Consider the following 12982-nt stretch of genomic DNA (forward strand, 5'->3'; position numbering starts at 1 on the left):
GCAGGGGCAAGGTGTTGGTGTTTGTGCGATTAGACAGTTGGCAACTCTATTTGTAAATTAAAAGTCTAGTGTGTGTTGTGATGTTGTGGTTGTTGAACACCCACTGAGACACTTATCTTGTACACAGCACCTCAGATGCCACAAGGGAAGGAAATTGCCAACTGGACTGGCTTTCCTGATAAAGGACTCTTCAAGGCCAAGTGCAAAACTTGCAAGGTCCAGTACTATCCACTTCTGCAGGAAAGAGCTACAGGCCCTAATCCCAGGCTTCTCGTAATTTTGCAATTAATCTAGCAATCTCCTGTAAACATGCACAAAGGGACCCCTTTTTCAGAGGCCCTAAACCAGTGGTCCCCAAATGGGGTGTCACCTCCCTAGCAGTCCAGGCTTGCTCCCATAGGGGATGAGGAGGGAGTGCCATTGGCTGGGAACGGCAAACCATGGCTACTGGGAGCTGCGGGTGGCTGTTCAAATGTAAATAAATGGCGGATTATCCGGATGGGTCGCAGGTTGCCCTCCACTGCTCTAGAACAGCGTTTCTCAAATGGGTCGCCACTTGTGCAGGGAAAGCCCCTGGTGGGCCAGGCCAGAGTGTTTACCTGCCCCATCCACAGGTCCGGCTGATCACAGCTCCCACTGGCTGCATGTCGCTGCTCCAGGCCAATGGGGACTGTGGGAAGCGGCGTGAACCAAGGGATATGCTGGCCGCTGTTTCCAGCGGCTCCCATTGGCCCAGAGCAGCAATCCGTGGCTCCTGGGAGCCGCAATCGGCCAGACCTGCAGCTGGGGCAAGTAAACACACTGGCCTGGCCTGCCGGGGCTTTCCCTGCATAAGCGGCGACCCGTTTAAGAAACCCTGCTCTAGGAGAAAGGAAATTACGCACACTAGATGTAGCCAGGACTTTGCTTTATTATGTTAACAGAACTAAACCATTCAAACTGCTACTCCATCGCTTTGGCTAGAGTTTGGCCTTTTGAATGCCCTGATGTCACCACACACAATCTCAAAATGGATCACGCAGTACATCTTTGTACCTTCCCACCAAACATCAAGGCTCACCCCACCACACTGCAAGCAACTTCCACCTACTTCAATAGCCGCCAGTATCAGAGATCTGCAATATGATGAGTGGACTAATACACTTTGCCAAATGCTGTGTTTTGGACTTGGCTACAAAGCCAGATATCAAGTTTGGGTGGAGCAGTACTGCAGTCACATTTGGACTGTTGCAAATGAAACTCCTCATTCCCACAGTCCCAGAGGAGATGCTATCTGCCAGTCACCTACAATGGGACCCACGCTGACAGTCCTGAAAAAAGAATAGTTAACCCGTTACTGTAGGGTGGTTCTTTGAGATGATGTAGTCAGTGTGAGTCTCATAACCTACTCTCTATCCCTGCTTTTTGGAGTCTTCACCTGCCTTGGATTTCTAATTGCAAGGGAACTAAGGGAGGTTCATGGCTGCTCCACCCTCTATGCCCTTGGCCCTCACATGGTGCACAAAGAGGCACAGGCTGCATGTGTGGCTCCAACAACCAAGGTTATTAAAAAAAAAATCCAATCTCACTTACATGAAGCACATGCCCGCCTACAGTGAGAGCCACACTAACTACAACCTCTTGAACCACAGTTACAGTAGGGTAAGCAACTGCTTTAATCAATTGAGGGAGTTAGGATCCATTTTCATTACTGTGTTGCTCTTTGGAATAATCTTGCAAGGATGGAAGTAAAAGAGGTGGTGGGAAAAGACGACAAACATCTGCTTTTAGAAACCAAACTGGTTTATTGTTTGCTCAGGCTCCTATTTATCTAAGATGTAGGAAATAGTTTTTTGAATGCATTCTTAGCGTCCCAGGAACAACATCCATTATGATCCCTCCTTGTATAAAGGTAGCAGATAAGCACTTTTTGGGGGCAATACAGGGCCACAACAGTTTCATTTAGAACAAAAAAAGGATGTAGCCAATCTCAGGTCACTGAGTAATACTTTGAAGTAGCAATCCCCTATGAGTCAATAAGTCTGGTAATTATGCCAAGCGGTCTGACTTCCTCTCCTTGTGTTTTCTGTGGTTCTCTTGGACGCAATGGCTGGGCTTATAATACAAGAAAATAGTCTCATCTGTTTTCTCCTGGTGTTTAACACTTTAGCCCTCCTTCAAAGCTGTGTGGTTCTGATTTTGGGGAAAGGTGTTTTTCTGATTTTTAATATGAAATCTATCTATGGATTTTATACTGCTGCTCATCACTGTAGTATTGCGTTACCTTCCACATAAAACCAATAGCAAGGTCCCTAGTGAACTCCATGGATTCTGACACTTCTCCCTGTTGGAGTAGGGTTTTGGTATTGATTGTTTTTAAAGATAATATGATGGCTTTGCTCTAAAAGAAGGTTAAAAAAAGTCTCCACTGTGTACTACACAGTGTGAAGTTTAATTCTGTAAAGCATTTGGACATACAGCCTGTGCCGAATGCTATATGAAATCAAGGTGCGTTGTATTTATCAGACAATCTGAATTAATGAACCTTGGTGGCAATGACTTGACCTTTTTCTGCATCTGAATCTGGTGTTGAGTATGTTACCCTTTATGTTGCTCCCAAACCAGCCGTTCTGTAGTTTGCCACTGCCTCCATCACTGACTACTTTGCTCTAAACTAGGTGAATGAGAAGTGCCAGAGTACTATTGGAACTGCCATAATCTAGTGAGTTGGGACAAATGTATTTAAATAAGAATTAAGGATGTTCTGGGTGTGGTGTGTATCACATTTTTCATGTGAAAACACTGGGAAAGAAACAGCTTTGTGCAGGAGAAGCAACAGCAAAGAGCTAAAAGGAACTGGGATCATACTAAAAACGAGCTGCTTTTAAAAAGTGTTACTGCTGTTGGTCACTCATTTTACTGTATTCAAAAATACATACATTGTCCTCAGAGGCAGTAGGGCAATGATCCTGGCAGTGGGCCTTGGAAGAGAATAGCGGGACAGGTAGCCAGGGAAAAGCAGGTTGTCATTGTTACAAACAAACAGCAACCTAAGCATGCAATAACTAAGTTTACCTGCTTGTCAGGATTCCCCAGTTACTCTAGATGTCATGAGACATTTTCACGAAATGGTACTATGCTACTGCCTTCTTATTTCATTACAGTTTGTTCCTTTGACTGAAGCAAGTAGTTAACCATGTTATCTAGGTGACCACAGGGGGGCGTACCACAGTTTGCAAAGCACACAGTAGCATTTTAAAATAATGTCAATAGCAATGTCCAAAAAGTACAGCTAAGAGTTACGTTCATTTTACTGTTCTCGGATTGTCTTAGGCCAGTTTGATTCTCTCTCATTCAGAATTTTAGCTGCTTCTTTCTAGAAAGAACGACCATCTGAATAGCTAGGAATGGATTTACTTAAGTGAAGGGATTAAAACTGATCAAAATTAAAGGGTAGAAGTTCTCTGTACTAAAAATAACAGTTTGGTTCCAGTGGAGACTATGACCAAAATTGAATTAATTGGAAGGCTATTAATTAAAAGGCTATTCTGAGACCGTGAGCCTGGCTGTGAATCTGTTGTATAAACTTCTACCCCCATATAACACGGTCCTCAGGAGACAAAAAATCTTACCGCGTTATAGGTGAGACCATGTTATATCAAATTTGCTTTGCCCCCCCCGTTCCTTGTTCCCTGACCACCCCCTCCAGAGACTCCCATCCCTAATCACTCCTAGATCCCACCCCCTACCCAGGCCCCCTGTCCCCTGACTGTTACAACCCCTATCCACCCCTCCCTGTCCCCTGACAGGCACTCTATGGCAGCAGCAGGAAGTGGAGCAGCCTGGCCCCAGTCCACTCCACCCTGCCAGCACCCAGCCACTGCTAGGGTGACCAGACAGCAAGTGTGAAAAATTGGGATGGGGTGGTAGGTATAAGAACATATATAAGAAAAAGACCCCAAAATCGGGACTGTCCCTATAAAATCAGGACATCTGATCACGCTAGCCATGGCGCTCCGCTTTCCACCGTCAGTGAGTGTGGAGAGGTTGGGGAAAGGATGCAACCCCGCGCTCACCGGCGCGAAGCGGCGAGACATGGCCCCAGCCTGCTCCACTTTCCTTGCTCCGGACCCAGCCATGTCGCTGGGGGGCGGCTGGAGAAAGGTCCTGTATTCACCTGCGGCGGGAAGCAGAGCACCACGCCTGGGAGCTGGTGGAGTGGAGTTGGGTGGGGCAGGGCTGCTCCGCTTCCCACCACTGGTGAGTGCAGGGAGGTTGGGGAAAGGACACCCCCTGTACTCATCTGCAGCAGGAAGCAGAGCGAGGCAGCCGCAGCCCACTCCTTCTGCCAGCTCCCAGCCACAGCACTCACTGGCAGCGGGAAGCGGAGCGCTGGGAGCTGGCAGAGTGAAGTGGGCTGGAGCCAGGCTGCTCCGCTTCTGCTCCTGCTGGTGAGTGCGGGGGGGGGGGGAGAATCCCTTCCCCCAAACCCTCTCTGAACAGCAACAATGCCGAACAAACAATTACAATGTGAATCAATCTATTAACATCCCACATCTCTATATTTTGAGACCACTAGAGGGCTTGTTAGGACTTCCCCGCTTCTCCCCCCTCCCCCCCCCCGACATCACCATTTTAAGTATAAAGGCAGCGTGGCATGCACTAGTGTGTGTAAGGCTCTCTGTTCATAGGTTTAGAGTAGTTAGAGATGAGAAAGTTCCCATGCAGGCTGTCCCCCAATGGAGACTGTGAATTATTATATTTGCTCTTACACAAATGGCTAACAAGACAGGCTACAAGTCCTCCCATCTCTGTGATGCAATGCCCCTGTGTACACCACCCGAAAAAAATCACATGGTCAAAAGTCAGACTCATGTTGCATTTGCTGTATGCAAGTCTGTTTCAGAGCGAAAGGAGCACAGATGTGCATCGTGACCCAACTGTAAAGGGATAATCAGCCTTATTGCATTTCCATTTGTGAATAACTGCAAGTAGACCATCTACATGTGTAAAGGGGGACTGAATCACTATTACATGCTGTGATGGACTGGGTCACAGAGACCCCTTGGGACTGTCACCTGATGTGCTGAAATTACCACTGAGCCTGTTTTCCCTGCCAACTTGGGACTCCAGAACCCTGCCTTGTTGAGCCAGACACGCTAGCCTGCTGCAACACAGACCCAGGGTCTGGTCCACGCCCCCAAACAAACTTAACTGAAAACAGCTCAGTGAGTTACCTGTCTCCAGCACCCAGACACTCAATTCTCAATGGGATCCAAACTCCAAATACATCCATTTTAGTCTGTATATAGCTTATACATGGTAAATTCGGAAATTGTGCGCCCTCTATAACACTGATAGAGAGATTTGCACAACTGTTTGCTGCCCCAGGTATTAATCAATTACTCTGGGTTTATTAATAAACAAAAGTATAACAAGTAGGATTTAAGTGGTTTCAAGTAATAACAGACAGAACAAAGTAAGTCACCAGCAAAATAAAGGAAAAAACACACAAGTCTAAGCCTAATACATTAAGAAACTGATTACAGGTAATATCTCATCCTCAGAGATGGTCCAATAAGATTTGTTCACAGACTAGACTCCTTCCTTGTGTGGGCCCAATCCTTTCCTCGGTACAGTCCTTGTTAGATTCCGCAGACCTCTCAGGTGGTAAGCACAGGTTTTCTCATGAATGGCAGCCTCTTTTGTCCTGCTCCACCCCCTTTTATAGCTTTCGAACAAGGCGGGAATCTTTTGTCTCTCTAGGTCCCCACCCTACCTTCTAAATGGAAAAGTACCAGATTTAAGATGGATTTCATTATCAGGTGATATGGTCACATGTCACTGTAAGACCCCTAGTCTCCATTCCCCACGGGCTGACCCACAGATACACAGGAAGGCTTTCAAGTAACTAAGGCTATTTACAACTGATTGTTTCTGGAGCATCCTTAATGGCCGCCACTTAATATGTTTACATCAGTGATACAAGCTTATATTCTATTCTCCTCCTAACTCCAGATATAGAAATAATACATGCAAACAAATAGGATGAACATACTTAGTAGATTACAAGCTTTCTAATGACACCATACAAGGGTTATTTAGCGTAAAGCATATTCCAGTTATGTCATGTTCATAAGCATATTTCCATAAAGCATATGGAGTGCAACGTCATACATGCCGGCTCCTTTACACTGCTCCTGTCCTCTAAGGGGCATAGAAATGGCTCATGGAAAACAGCAAAGAGTTGCCACAATGGCTCCATACTACTCCCACCTTGCAGGCCCACATAGAGAACATCTCAAAAACATGGAGGCCTGGGGCATGGCTGGAGCAGTCTACACTCCGGCTATTCCGGGTTCATGGATGGCTATTGCAGCTAGAAGTTAAGTTAGAGCAGCCCTAGGATCTTGTCCTACGTGGCCATACCACCAACCCAAAACATTCAAAAATCCTGCACTCCCTAGAATCAGGAGATTGGCTTAAAACTCATGGGGATTTTAAACAAATTGGGGTTTAATTTTATCATCATTAATAATAATTATTATTTGTATTATTGTAGCACCAAGGAGACAGTCCTGGATCAGGACCACATTTCTTTGCCTGATGGTTTCTGAACTTTCAGAGTGCATTTGGGTCACATAGTCAAGCTTTTCTCTGCTACCATGACTAGAAACTTGATTTAAAAAAAAGAAAAAAAAAAAAAAGAAAAAAGCTGATATTTTCATGTAATTACTTGTTGGACTATAAGTAAAAACATCAAATATTGGAAGACACACGATAAAATCAAGAGAGTTGGCAAACTACAGAATGCTGTGCTTTCCTGCAACAGGCCAAATCCTGAGCCACTGAGTCAGTGGCAAAACTCCCAGTGACTTCAGTGCGATCAGGATTTGGCCTAATATAAAAACACACACCTGGGTCTATGTGTTAGCCAAACCCTGGCACTATCTCTTCAGGCATTTTCCTCTTTTCTGTCACGGTGCTAAAGCCAGCTTTACAGCAAAACAACTGAGGTGCACCTTAATGCGAAGAAAGCAATGCCAAGACTCCCTGGGCCTGCTCTCTCATCATTGTTAGTGCCTAGAGAGGATCATGGCAGTAGAGGAGTCAGAAAGGCCTCGTCCAGACTAGGGGAGGAAAATCGATCTTAGATACGCAACTTCAGCTACGTGAATAACGTAGCTGAAGTCGAATATCTAAGATCGAATTACTCACCCGTCCAGACGGCGCGGGATCGATGTCCGCAGCTCTCAGTGTCGATTCCGGAACTCCGTTCGGGTTGATGGAGTTCCGGAATCGATGTAAGCGCGCTCGGGGATCGATATATCGCGTCTATATCGATCGATATATCGCGATATATCGATCCCCGAGCAATCGATTTTAACTCGCTGATACGGCGGGGTAGTCTGAACGTGGGCTAAGTGTTCATCTAGGTGGGAGTCACAGTGGAAAGCCAGAAGGAATGTCCTGTGGCTGCAAACTCTGTAAGCTTAACAACAGCTACTGAATTAAGATCGCGTTCTGTGGGAGCCAAGCCACTGAAACTCTAACATACTGTATCAGATTGTGCATTATATTGTCTTGGACCAATTGCTTTTTAACCAGCTTTCAGATACACAGTGGGTTCAGGTCAGAGCCTAAAGAAGCTAAGGGAAGTTTTGCCATTAGATTCAATAGGAGGAGCAGCATGAAATGTAGGACATAAAACCAAAATTCAATTCTATCCTGTCAGCAAAGATGGAAATAAAGATGTATGAATGTGGAAAACCAATTCATAAGGGTTTCCTATATGCTAAAATACCTGTTCCATAATGTCTGCCATTTATTGTATGAACATATTGCATAACAGCATTGGCTGTATTTAATTTTTTATAAAGTATGTAAAATAATAGATTAACAAAAATAGGCACTGCATAATTAATCCTGACGCAAATAAAACACTCCTGGAGAATGGACTGAATCGTAGAAATGTTATTGCCAGTTGAGACAAGCATCAGTGATTTATGACAAGATGTGCAGTTTGCACATACAAATTTACTGATAATGTTAAAAAAAAAAAGAGGGTATTTGTCAAGCTCACGTTATGTCTGCAAACAGCACTGATAATTACCAATCCAAGGAACTATGTACTACAATAATTTCTGAGGCACTACTGTATCTGCTACTTAGACTTTTTCTTGGCTGATGATATCAAATAGCCTATATGGAATTATGGTTGGAAGGTTAACTTCTATAAAGACATTTTTGGTATTATAAAAGTACAGCAACAGCAATGATGTTTTTCCTCTATGACACCTTCCAGCCAAAGATCTCAATTTACCTTCACAATACCCCTGTGAGGGAGGTATTTATTACCTCTATTGTATAGATAGGAACTGAGGCAGAGAGAAGGTAAGTGACTTTTTCTAGGTTATGCAGTAAGTCTGACACAGCTGGAAAAAGAACCCAGGAGCTTTGGTTCCCACTCCTGGGCCCTAATCACTGCCTCCCTTTTAAATTAATATCAAACATCCTCCTCTGGGAAGCAATGCTTATAATGGTGATTTATAATACATTCTGCTGCTAACACTAGTGTGCAATGTATGTTGTATTTTCACCTTGGTGGAATTGAATTTGCTTCTCTCTTGTTAACAATCAAAGAGTATATTCTGCCATTCTGGAAATGCATGTGTTTGGGGGGAGTCATGTGGTATGGAGCCATTCTCTGCACTAGTGTGTTAGGAGAAGAGAGGTGAAATGGTGCCTGAAACTTATAAGCACGTACAAAAGAGGCAGTAAGTTCTTACACATCTGGAATGGCCAACTTTAGAGGGGGTGCACTTAGCTCATAAGGGTGCTGTGGAGAGGTCCTCAGAATGTTTGGATTTGGGGCGCGCATGTTGAATTGGGGATGTGCCATCTGCAGTTAGGAGTTAGTATTGCCTTTTGCCTGTCTACATCTTCTTGGCATTGTCTTTTTGATTTGCCTCCCTCAATAAATCTTTCAATTTTGCTTCTATTTGTGTGGTACTCTTGACTCCCTGGAGCCATTAACAGCCATTCATGGCTCTTAAATTCCTCATGCCCTGCACGATGAATTCCACAGAACAACACTGAGGTCCTGTAAAAAAAAACAACACCCACACCCACGCCCACTTCCTTCCTGTAGGACAAGAAAATATTTTAAAGGGTTGGGATGCATCTGTGCACTTATACTGGATCTGGTGCTTGTGTGTTTGTGCACACTGTGCCTTTCTGAGGAGGGACCATTTGTGAAAGAACCAGGACAAGGATTTCAGCTGTGCTTCAAAAGGAGTGCCCATACATCTCTCCTCCACCCACTACAAATAAATCTAGGATCACTGATTCAGAAAAGAGACTCAGTGTCACAGCAGAGACAGCTCCCAACAACATTGTCCTACCTGGGGCTACTCTTATAACCGAAAGGTCTTCACTGAAAAACACAGAGCTAGGCACTGTGACAGCAAATTTGATCAGTTATTAGCTGGAGAAAAAGGATGATCTTTTGGATTGGGACTCAGGAGACCGAGGTTCCATTCCCAGCTCTGCCACCAACTCCCTCTGTGATACTGGGCATGTCACTTACCCTCTCCATGCCTCAGTACCCCAGCCATTCAATGGGGATAATAATATTTCCACTCTCATGCCTTTACTGGCAGGTACTGTCTCTTACAGTGCCCAGCACAATGGGGCCATGATCTCAGCTGAAACTTCTTGGTGCTACAGTAATCCAAATAAATAAATACTATGTTAAAATATACTGATTATTGTGTGGCTGTCTAGAACCATCCTAGGATATGATAATATTTACTGAACATAAGATGGATCCCTTTTTTGAATTTGAAAGCTGATTTCAGCTTACTGCTGGCATTTTTTATTTTAATCTATATCTCGCCTTTACCACTGTCCAAACTTTAGTGCAATGGCTGACGACAGAAGAGGCAATGCCTTTGTGACTATGAAATGATGTAACTGAAAAGCATCTCCTCATTGCGATTATTTCTGTTCAAAACAAACTCCACAATGTCAATTAACTTTTTTTATTTTATTTTTTGAAGAAAAACAATCGGTGTTGAGCATAGAGCTGTGTAAGGAAAGCAAATGAACTTCTTCTACAGGAATCAGGAAACAGACACAAAAATGGGTGGAAATGCCCAAAGTGAGAAACTTACATAGATTTCCTCTTCCAGAAAGTGAACAAACAGGGAAAAAAAAAATTCTGGTGCATGATTTAAAGCTGCCCTTTGGCAGATTTAACTTCTGTGAATGGTTAGCCCTGAACTCACTTGTGTACACCAAAGGGTTCCCACCGGTAGCCTCCCCTATACTGCATGTGTGGCCATCAAAGGATATTTCCGAGTTATTCATCTTAACTACAAATGCAATGGCCGCAGAGAGGATTCATTCCAGGGCACCACACAGTGCCACTTAAATTAATAAAGTAAAAATGTAGTGGCTGACAATACTTATTTTGTCTGTTGCTAGGACATACCATTTCTGCAGACGGAAGGCTGCGCCCCACTGAAGCATGGCTAATGCAACTTTCAACTTCTGGCAAATGCCACGCTGCTGAAGGACAAAATATTTATCCCATGCGCGTTAACAGAAATCTGACCGTGTGTGCATTCCTTTGGTCTCAGTACGCTAGATATGTGGCCAGCTTTGGATCAGAGGAAGCTTCTTTATGCTGGCACCTGGTCACATGTTTCTAATCCTGATGCTGGAAAACTGATGCTTGCTCTTATTTCTAGCTTGTTCTCTGAACAATATTGGGAAAACTTTCAGTGTCTGGAGAGGAGCCCACTGGAAGTGCACGTACAGCATCAGACCAGCAGAAAGAAAGGGCATGGGGACAAGTGCTGGAGAATTCAAAACAACTCCGCAGAACAGTGACAATAGAATGTCTTCACCTCCCTGGTCTGGTTTGTTGCTGGCCATTTTATTGTTTGGTGTAGCTGGATAGGGGGAGCTTGGGCTCTGCTGTGCAGATTGTTACATGATATATCAAATGGCATATAAAGGCCAGGCTTGTCTACACAGGAAGTTTTACCAGTTATATCAGTATAATTAAACTGCATGAGTTAAACCAGTATAACTCCCTGTGTGGATGCTCTTCTTCTGGCATCAGAGTGGCTTTATTTGGTTTAGCTTAAACCCCTTCCAAAGTGACACACAAGAAACTGAAATAACCCACTCATTCCAGAATAAGTTTCTCCATAGTGGAGCTGATAACTGTATCAGTTTAAATTCACTGATACGGTAGATCATGTATCTTGTAGCTTATACTGGAAGAACATTCCCATGTGGACAAGCCCTCAAACTGACTGAAGTCTAGCTACAGCAGTTGCCTTTAAAAAGCCAGTTTATGCTAACATTTGCCCTGAGTGGTATCTGAGATACCACAGGTCTGCCTTATATTAAAACAGAAAGTCCTTGTGTGGGAACAGCTGTTAAATAGTGAACTTTTTAAAGGTGAGCCTCTGTATATTGAACTCTTTTACCTTAATGCAATGCAATATTGTCTGTTGTTACAATAACATTCTTCACCCCACTGTAGTGACAAGAGAGGCAATGACTGAATTTCTTTGTTACTTTCACCAGCACTCATCTTTCTGGTTGCATGCATGGGACCAGCAAAGTAAGACCACCTCCCCACTTGTGAATTAATCAGGGTTAAGAGTTCATTAAGGCCTGGTCAAAAGACAATGTAACTCAGAAGCCATGACGACACTCATGAGAAGAAACATCACAAAACACATAATAGCAGAGTTTCTTGATTTTACATATTGTGATTCTGCAAGCGTCTTTCAGAAACATAGGTGCTGGAACTAGGGTTGCTGGGGGTGCTGCCACACCCCCTGGTTTGAAGTGGTTTCCATCATATACAGGGTTTACAGTTTGGTTCAATGACTCTCAGCACCCCCACCGTACAAACTGTTCCAGCACTGCTGTTCAGAAATAAACTTTGATTTTTCAGACATGAAGATTGGAACCTTGGGTCCTGGTATCTTGTTCTGAATCATGACAACCCTAGTTTTTACTTTTTTTCACTGCATGCAGCGTCATATCTATTTAACAATACAGGACTATTAAAGATGGTGGGAAAGTTTTGCGAACTGTTCTTAGAGTAGACCCTACCCAATATCCCGTCTTTTCTATTTGTGCATCATATAAAGAGCACTAGAAACATAAAGATGATTTTTTACATTAAATATGAGCACCATATGTCTTGCTATAGCACTAATTCCACCTCTGACATCTATTCCATTCATCGCTTTAAAAACACACACATATGGGTATGTCTACATCTACAATTTTGCAGCGCTGGTTGTTACAGCTGTATTAGTACAGCTGTATAGGGCCAGCGCTGCAGAGTGGCCACACTTACAGCAACCAGCGCTGCAAGTGGTGTTAGATGTGGCCACACTGCAGCGCTGTTGGGCGGCTTCAAGGGGGGTTCGGGGAACGCGACAGCAAACCAGGGAAGGAGACCAGCTTCGCTGCGGTTTGCTCTCGCGTTCCCCGAACCCCCCTGCAAACCGCAGGGAAGGAGACCTGCTTGCTCGGGGATTCGGGGAACGCGAGAGCAAACCGGGGAAGGAGACCAGCTTCGCCGCGGTTTGCTCTCGCGTTCCCCGAACCCCCCTGCAAACCGCAGGGAAGGAGACCTGCTTGCTCGGGGATTCGGGGAATGCGAGAGCAAACCGAGGAAGGAGACCAGCTTCGCCGTGGTTTGCTCTCGCGTTCCCCGAACCCCCCTGCAAACCGCAGGGAAGGAGACCTGCTTGCTCGGGGATTCGGGGAACGCGAGAGCAAACCGGGGAAGGAGACCAGCTTCGCCGCGGTTTGCTCTCGCGTTCCCCGAACCCCCCTGCAAACCGCAGGGAAGGAGACCTGCTTGCTCAGGGATTCGGGGAACGCGAGAGCAAACCAGGGAGGGAGACCAGCTTCGCCGCGGTTTGCTCTCACGTTCCCCGAACCCCCCTGCAAACCGCAGGGA

Source organism: Gopherus evgoodei, chromosome 9 (assembly GCF_007399415.2).
Source record: "Gopherus evgoodei ecotype Sinaloan lineage chromosome 9, rGopEvg1_v1.p, whole genome shotgun sequence".
NCBI classification, from domain to species: domain Eukaryota; kingdom Metazoa; phylum Chordata; order Testudines; family Testudinidae; genus Gopherus; species Gopherus evgoodei.